The following is a 9,373-nucleotide window of genomic DNA, read 5'->3' as shown; positions in this document are numbered from 1 at the left end:
ATGGTGATCAAAACTCGGCAATACTGTGCGAACCAGCCAGGTTTTCAAACTCACTCAGAAGTCCTAACTCAAAGCCCCTTCATTTGCTCAAACAAAAGTGTCGGATAATTCTGTTACGGGCAGACCTGCTCGGTTCCTCTCTGTCCCACTGCGGAAGTCTAAGAAAGGAGGTGCTTGCTTATATGCAAAACCATCATCGGATGTCTAGATTAGTGAGCGTTTTCTGAATGTTTACTGGATGTTCTCATATCTTTATCAAAGGCCAGGCTACTTTTTGTTAGAGATGTATGGATAGCGTGCCCAGACATACATGGAAAACAGAAATAACTCTTAATGAGCACACATGGACAACAGTGACAGTGGCTCTTTCTCTTGTCTGCCTGATGGACTTGGAGCCTTGATGAAATTCTTAGTTCCCCGAGTCTTCCCAGCTAAACCAAATGAGTTGTTGTGAATAATCCCTAAAAAGCTTCAGGGTTGCTCCAAATTATTAATTAAAAAAATAAACTGCAGAAGGTGGGAAAGCCACATTTATAGCCCCAATTTCAGCCTAGTGAGGCAGTCCACGTTAAACTTGTGTGTCTTTGTAACACACCTATCCATCTATTTATTCACCCAGAATTATGCTAGACACAGTAAGGAATTTGAAAGGAAAAATCTTAAAAAATGTGAGGGAACTAGATGTGAACAGTGAGAGATCACAGAAAGGTCATAATGCATGTAGATTTCATGCGTTATCAAATGACAAAAATATTCTCTGATCCAGAGAAAGGTGGCTGCAAAAGAGACTTTTCTTTCTTCTATTTTTTTTTTTTTTGTATGAATGGTGTGTGCCTGTGTGTGCAGGCACACACACCCATGAGTGGTGTCTAGAAACCAGAGTTGATTTTAGGTGACTTTTGCTATTGCTCTGTATCTTATTCTTTTTTCTTTTTGAGGGTCTCTCACTGAACCTGGAACTTAGAGATTGTCTAGACTGGCTGGCCAGCCCTGAGATTACAGTTGCATCTTGTCACACCTGGCTGGCCAGCCCTGAGATTACAGTTTCATGTTGCCACACCAGGATGTCCAGCCCTGAGATTAGTTTCATGTTGCCACACCTGGCTGGCCAGCCCTGAGATTAGTTTCATGTTGCCACACCTGGCTGGCCAGCCCAGAGATTACAGTTTCATGTTGCCACACCAGGATATCCAGCCCTGAGATTAGTTTCATGTTGCCACACCTGGCTGGCCAGCCCTGAGATTACAGTTTCATGTTGCCACACCTGGCTGGCCAGCCCTGAGATTACAGTTTCATGTTGCCACACCAGGATGTCCAGCCCTGAGATTAGTTTCATGTTGCCACACCAGGATGTCCAGCCCTGAGATTAGTTTCATGTTGCCANTCATGTTGCCACACCAGGATGTCCAGCCCTGAGATTAGTTTCATGTTGCCACACCAGGATGTCCAGCCCTGAGATTAGTTTCATGTTGCCACACCTGGCTGGCCAGCCCTGAGTTGCCACAGACCGGCCCCAGTCGGCCTCTCTCAATCCATGGGGAATCAAGGTTCCAGATAGGTGGGCATGGAGTTGGTGAGAAATGAAGGACAAATATGAACACAAGGGAGTGCTGTATCTGGATGTAATTTGTCAAATTGAGCCCCAGTCTTATATTACGGATGAAAAACAAGAAGGCTAAGCAAATATATTTGCCAAGGTACACTGGTTCTTACACCAAACAAAGAAAATGCATACATAAAAAGATGGTGGGAGCCAGGCCTTGTTTACAATTCAGAATAGGAACAATCCTTTATTAAGATCAGCTAAACACAGGAGCTAGGTGAATGCTCTGATGCAATGCTAGTCTATGGTTAAACCCACCACCTGAGGTCCTTTAGTAAATACCTGATTATGCTATTCCTCTGGGCCTAGTGGAAAACCTGCACCAGGGGAATTCCATTCTACTAACCCTTTCATGAAACCACAACTCACCTATTTCCTAGGCCATTGTGTATTCCTGTGTGAGCTTTCTAGCTCTATTCAAGTAAATTACAATGCCTGATTATTTTCACTGTCTCTACTAGAAGTAAATTTGAGTGTTACTGAATAGGAAACATTCTTACTGAATTCCAAGCTCAGGGTCAGCTTCAAGGACTTTTGAGGACACTGGTGAAGGCTTAGCTATATGTCAAAATCAATCCTTAAAGGCACTTATAATAAAACAATACTGAAAGAGAGCACACGGATCCATACACCGGACTAATGCAGGGACAGGGTGTGAGTATATGGGCTGTGGGAACGCCAAGGTTCCAGGAGGCTAAGTTCCCGTGAAACTCTTTGTCTTAGGACTGCTTCCAGGTTTCTAACCCTGTCAAGCAGACTTCACCAGAGTGGATGTAGCACCGAGTTTACAGGTTCATGTTGCCACACTTGGCTGGCCAGCCCTGAGATTAGAGGTGAATGTTGCCACACCTGGCTGGCCAGCCCTGAGATTACAGTTGCATCTTGTCACACCTGGCTGGCCAGCCCTGAGATTACAGGTTCATGTTGCCACACCTGGCTGCCAGCCCTGAGATTACAGGTGCATCTTGCCACAACTGAGTGCTAAGATTCTAGACTGAGGTTCTCATGCTTCCATAGCAAGTACTAACCAACTGAGCTACTTCCACAACATGAAAGGCTATCTTCCATTAACCAACTGAGCTACTTCCACAACATGAAAGGCTATCTTCCACTGCATAAAGGAGATGCTTCTTCTCTTCCTCACAGCAAACAAGGACCTCTTCCAGACCATGTTTTGGTATCACTGCAAATTATTCCGACTATGTTGACGTGTTCTCATCTCCACAATTTCTGCTAGACCCCACCATCCATTCAGTGCAGTGTGCCATGGGAGCTAAAGTTTTAAGGGCAGTGTCTGAGGGATGGCCTGTAAACCTCAACGTAGAAAACGAGGAGATACTGGCTGAGAGGAAGAGAGAGAATTGTCTGCCACGATAAGGTGACAACATAATTGAAAACAAAAACTTGGCATGGATGAGGTGTGCGTGGGAATTGGGCTGTGAAAATATCTTCAGGCTGGTCTGAAATAGGACACTAAAGATATTGTGAAACAGTTTTTATGATTTTATTTTATTTTATTGTGTATGTCTGCATGTGTGTTTCTGTGCACCTGTGTGCAGGTGCCCATGGAGGGCAGATAAAGACCTCAGAATTATAAGGTGTTGTGTGTTGCCTGGTGTGGGTACTGGAAACTGAACTCCTCGGGTCCCCTGGAAGAGCACTGTGTGCTCTTAACCACCGAGTCAGCTCTCCAGCCCTAGCTTAACATTTTAAATCATTTCTTTCTTGGGAATCAGTTCAGTGCAGAATTTTTATTCTGCATGAGTCCGTGCTATTTTGTTTTATTCTTTATCTTTCTGAAGGAAAGTGCATTTTAATCAAATCCGAATTAGAAGGCCAATGTTGGTGTCAAAATGGACACATGGGAAGTTCTTTATAAAAGTCTATTTTCTCTAACAGAAGACAGACTTAATTTGGTCAAATATAATGGGAATTTATTTCTTTTTCAGTTAGAGCTTTAGGAAGATTCTTTTTGAAATATTCCATTGCTGATATTTTAGAATCAAATGAAATGACCTTTTTAGACACAGGCAGCAAAGTTATGCGTGTACCTGGCTCTATCTTAGCAGTGAGCCAAGAAGATGGGCTTTATTTTCAAGTTGGTAGCAAGGACATGGTCAGTTCCCTTTCCTGCTTCCTGCCAAGTAACTTTGTCATGTTGTCAGGCCTGAGAATATGAGAGGGACAGAGTCTTTCTAGTAACACTTGGGAAACAAAACATGGCCACACACGTGGGTAGCATCCTTCAGATATCTATGTTTAATAGAAATGCTAAGCATATCACCTCTCTCTGGAAGATTCTAGAAGTACCAGCAAGAGGAAACTCCTGAATGGGGCCAGGACAAAGATAATCAATTCTCCTAAGCCAAAACAGTGCCTGGAGGATTAATCCCCAGGTTCCTGGGATGGAGATACATTTGGTAAATTTGCATATTGCACTAGAACTTTGTTTACTTTGCTGGTTAAATCAAAGCCAAAAATGCAAAGGTAGCCGGCAACTTTTGGGACCCCACACAACTCTGAGACAACCTTCTCCACTCATTCACTCAGGTGCATACCTGATGCCTATGCTGTGCACTGCTTCTTGTTAAGAGCTGGGAAGACACACGGGTATGGACATACAGATCTAAGTGCCAGCACAGATTCCGTTTGTAGGAGAGGCAGGCATACATACAAATAGAGAAAAATGGGCACTTAAAAAACAGTCAATAATATGAGACACATTCATTCCATCTTTCAACAAATTGTATTGATCATCTAACATCGGCTACACACTGCATTGTTAAGCAGGAGGAAGTTCATCCTGAGGGCACTAGAAACTTTTAGGATGTTTTTAAAGGGACTAGAGGGGCCTGGGTGTTGTGGAGTGGCAAGATTGGAGGAAAAGCAACAGTCATTTGCATAAGCAAGACAGGAGATGCTGGGCTTGAACTGAGGCAGAGAGAAGGAACAGGAGGGATCCTGTTCAGGCCTGAGGAGCAGCCAGTGGGGAAGCGGGCAGTGGGGAAGCAGGCTTCTGATAAGAAGAGAGGAAGGAAAAACCTCCAAAGCTTCAGAGATGGGAGATGAGCCTGGGTTTGCAGATCAAGGCAAACACTGGGGAATAGACTTGGTGCTATGGTCCTGTTAGGGCAGGAGGCAGAGGGGACCTTCCTAGCAGTTTAGTGCTGAGGGGAGTTTGTTCACATAGTTCTGTGTTGCTGGTCTTCACTACACCGTAGGTAGGTTCTTCTTTTTCCCACCCTTTACCCTCTACTCCCCAGGATGCGCACTTTCTTCCGGCTCAGTTCAGCGCCCACTCAGTTCCCTGTCCACTACCAGGGAAGCCTTCCCATTTATTTAATACAATTAAGAAAATCTCTCGTAGGCATGCCCCTAGGCCAACCTCATCTAGATCATTTCTCAGGGTGTCCTCCGTGGGTGATTCTGGATTGTGTCAAGTTGACAGCTAAAATCAACTACCACATGCTATTTATCCAAAAGAATCGAAACCTGCATGTCTTCTTTATTGTAGAACTAGTCACATGGCTGAAATATGGAGCCTGCCTAGATGCGTCATGGCAGGGGAATGAATGAAGAGAATGCGGCATATGGTTATAAGCTTCCTGTCAGCCACACAAAAGGACAGGATTCAGCTATCTGCAGTGATCCGAAGGGATGTGGATGGCATTGTGTTAAGTGAAATGCCAGGCTCAGGAAGACAACCGCCATGTGGTCTCACCTCCGTGTAAAACTAGAAAGCTGATCTCAAAGAAACAGAGTCAGACAGTGGTGACTGGAGCCTGAGAAGAGGGTGAGCCAGGGGAGGATGGAGAGAGGATGTAAGGGACGCAGTCGGAGAAAAGGAGTAACTTCTAATGCTCTACAGCCCAGTAGGGTGACTACAGCTGACAACCACGAACTAGATCAGAATACCTAAAAGAACATTCCCAGGGCAAAGAAAAAAATAAATAACAGTGGTGATAGAAATACTGCTCTGGTCTGATCGTTACATATTAAATTGAATTTCACACTCTGCCCACAAATGTGTATAATTACTATGTATTCATTTAAAATAAGACACATTAAAAATAAGAGCTATTTATACACACACATGTATATATGTATGTAATGAGTATGTTATATATGTACATATGTATACATACCATAAGGTAAGTGTAGTGACTAATCTTGGTTGTAACTTGACTATCTCTGGGATTAGCTAACACTTCAGCATCTGAGCATGCCTACCAGGGATTTTTCTTGATTGGATCACTTAAGGAGGTATCTTCTGGTGGTAGCCCACATAAAAGGACACGGAAGAAGGAAACAGTTGTCTTTCTGTCTGCTTGCCCTCACTCTTACTGGCAAGTTCATCTATCCCAACCCACTTCTTCAATGGTGTTAAAATATACTTCTTCTTTGGGATTCCAACATGGACTAAAAACTGACATTTCTCTGGGGCCTTCGTGGGGCTTCCAGAAGCAAACTGGAACTTCTGGGGCATCCAGTCTTGTGAACTGAACACCTACTGGATTTTTGGTCTTCCTGTCAAAAGGCAGCCATTCTTGGGCTACCAAGACTACTGCCTATAAGCCAGTTTACATATATATATATATATATATATATATATATATATATATATATATATATATATATATATATATATATTCCTTAGAGAACCCTGACTGACATGGTGAGAATATAACTTCATTATTTATGCCTGTGTTTGGGTTAATTTGCTTTCCACTACTGTAACAAATACATAAGATAAATGAATTTATAAAGAGAAGATGTTTATTTTGTATTAATTTTGGAGGTCTGTATGACTTTCCCTGGAACTAAATAAACAAATATCTATTTGGAACAGATAGGATACCAATGACAGACAAAGACAAGGCCACCAAAGTCTGGCTTGGAGACCCAGCGAATTTATTGGTATTACTTACAGAGGAGTGGGTGACACCCCAACAGTAGTCCCACAAAAAGTACCATCTCACCAAGAGGGAGGATCCCCTGAAAGCTCCACAGATGGATTAACATTCTGCCTCTGTATAGTCCAGCACCTCCCGAGGCCATAGAAAGCTGGGGTCGGATTATGCACAGCTGTGTACAAGAAACAGGAAGAAGAAATGGCTTTCATCTAAGGTGAGGGTGTTTGGGAGTCAATAATCCATATTCTAGTAGCAATTATTTTATAACCCACACTAACAGAGAATAGAAGACACCAGAATCAAAAACTGCATATTATCTTACAAAACTTATAGGTATATTCCATGTTTTCTAATTCATGTAAAAGAAAAGAATATATTGTGTTGGTTCTTGGATATATATATATATATATATATATATATATATATATATATCCTAAGTTATATATACAAGACAGGTGTTAAGAGTATATGATGAAAGATTTGGGAAGGAAGAAAGGGGAAGGTCACAAAACATTGAGAGCGATGATCATGAGAGAGGAAGCCCAGACTTGGGTATTCTATACAAAAGTACAATCAAACACAGAACGTCATGAACTTGTGAAGATCCCATAACAACAGAAGATTTAGGCTAAGATAAACGCAGACATGGGTGCAGAGAGTATGTAAGGTAAGGAATACTAAATTCTTTAGTGGACAGAACTAGAGCTGGCCTTGAAGATTGAATAGACTTTGTCTATGTGTGCAGATAGAGAAGGTAACTGGGAATGCGGACTCCACAGATGAGGGAAACTTGATAACTGCCACCTAAGTATGTGAGGAGTAGAATTTGTGTTTGCCAGTCAGCTTTTACTTAAACACTCAATTAAAAATAACCGACAATTGTTGTATATCATGCAAGCAATTCTTAATTATTCAGTCTCTAGCCATTCTAAACTGCATGCCTTCGTTCTTTTAAATCTGGCTCTTTCACCAATAGCTAAGCATTTTTATACTTGCCCATAATCGTTAAGCCTTAAAGACAGAATGAGAGTGAGCAGGAGAGTTGGTTCAGCCATTCAAGGTACGTAATCCTCTTGCAGAGGAACCTGGTTCAGTTCTCAGAACCCACTACACGGTTCACAATGATCTGTAACTCTATTCCAGGGAGATCCGACACACTGTTCTGGCCTTTGAGGGCAGCAGCTATACGCGTGGTGCACAGAAACACACAAGGGCAGAATGCCAAGCTTGTTTCTTTTCTGTTGTCCCTTGACACCTAAACCATATACCTCAACATATAATTCCTTTCACTACAGGACATTCTGCAAAAAGGTTAGGCTAAGCTAATGACATTTTCATGTAAACATCTTTAAATCCTATAGTTTTAGTTTGAATTGTGTTCTAGATGTTGATCTTAAGCACAGTGACTGAAAGATAATCAGTTACCTGCGGGTACATGCGTCTTTACGATATACACAAACACATAAGCCTCGTGTGACATTCATAGTCAATTTTGATGTCTGCTATTACCTTGCTTTTCAACCTTCAGCAAATAAACTTTCCCAGGCCCTGTTGGTGGTCGCTGCATGCTGAGAAACTCACATTATCCTTTGTGGTGCTTGAAATAGGACTCTCGGAGGCAACACAGGCATGTTCCTATCAGTTATGTGATACAACACAAAGCAATCTCCAAGACCAACAGATAAATCCACCCTCTAGACTGGAAAGTATGCTCACTAAGAATAACAGCCGTTCACACACATTTATAACAAGTGGAGTTTCTTCTCATATTAAGCTTTTCAACTTTAAGAGCATTTAAATATGTTGTGTTTTCTTTTGTGGTTTGTAGCAGCTGAGTGTGTTTGCTTTCGGTCACATATATTTAGTCATTTGTTGATTCAAGAGATATTCTAGGGCCACTTGGGCCATGCAGAGCCCTGTCCTGGGTTATGTAAAGGCCACAGATACATGAAAGGGGTCATTTTATATATATATAGCGAGAGAGGGGGCAGGGGGGGAGCAGAACCAAAACAAAGATGGTCCTTGTCACTACTGTGATCAGCAGGGCAGTGGAGTGACAGATAAGACGCTGTAAAGCGCAAGGACAGAGTAACTGTTTCCAGTGGTGATGAGAAAGAGTCCAGAAGTGAGCATCCAGGAAGCACCTGCTCTCAGGAGTGATGTAGGCCATCGGAAGGAGAGATCAGATCAGCTTGGCAAGCGAACAGCCCGCAGCCTGTGTGGTTGCGAGCCATGAACCAAAACAGGTGGACCAAGGGTCTGGAACCCTTGACTGGAGCTCTAGGGTGTTCTCAGGAAATGACCCTAAACTTGGCACGGCATCCGTGGTCTTAGTATTTTTTTTTCCTAGCTGTTAGTTGGGAGTCAGCACTACATCATTAAAGGGCAGGCACTACATGCACAGGCTTAGAAATGTTTGCCGTTAATTAAAATAAAACTTAGGAAATAGGTGACATTATAGCATGTCATTTAAATACCACCCTTCCTTTTGCTAAGCCAACTTAAATCCTAATTGATTTTAATATCTTCAAGGACTAAGACATAGTTTCCTACTGACTTATTTTTTCGCATTTAAAAAGAGGTGACTTTTTCTTTTTTGTTGCTTGTTTTAGTTTTGCACAGTTGGAATGGAAGCCCCTGGGATCTGGAGGATGCTACATAAGCCCTACACTGAGTTACACCCTACCTACTTTTGTTTGTTCTAATAGTTTTTTTTTTTTTAATTATTTTGTTGTTGTTGGTTCTGTGGTTTCTTGTTGTTGGTTTGATTTTTGTTGTAGACAAGGTCTCAATCTATACCGCAGAGTGGCCCGGAACTCACTATGTAGCCTAAGCTTGCCTTGAACTCACAACAGTT

The sequence above is a fragment of the Mus pahari genome, chromosome 21 (assembly GCF_900095145.1).
Source record: "Mus pahari chromosome 21, PAHARI_EIJ_v1.1, whole genome shotgun sequence".
Classification (NCBI taxonomy): domain Eukaryota; kingdom Metazoa; phylum Chordata; class Mammalia; order Rodentia; family Muridae; genus Mus; species Mus pahari.
Note: the sequence above shows the minus strand (reverse complement) of the source record.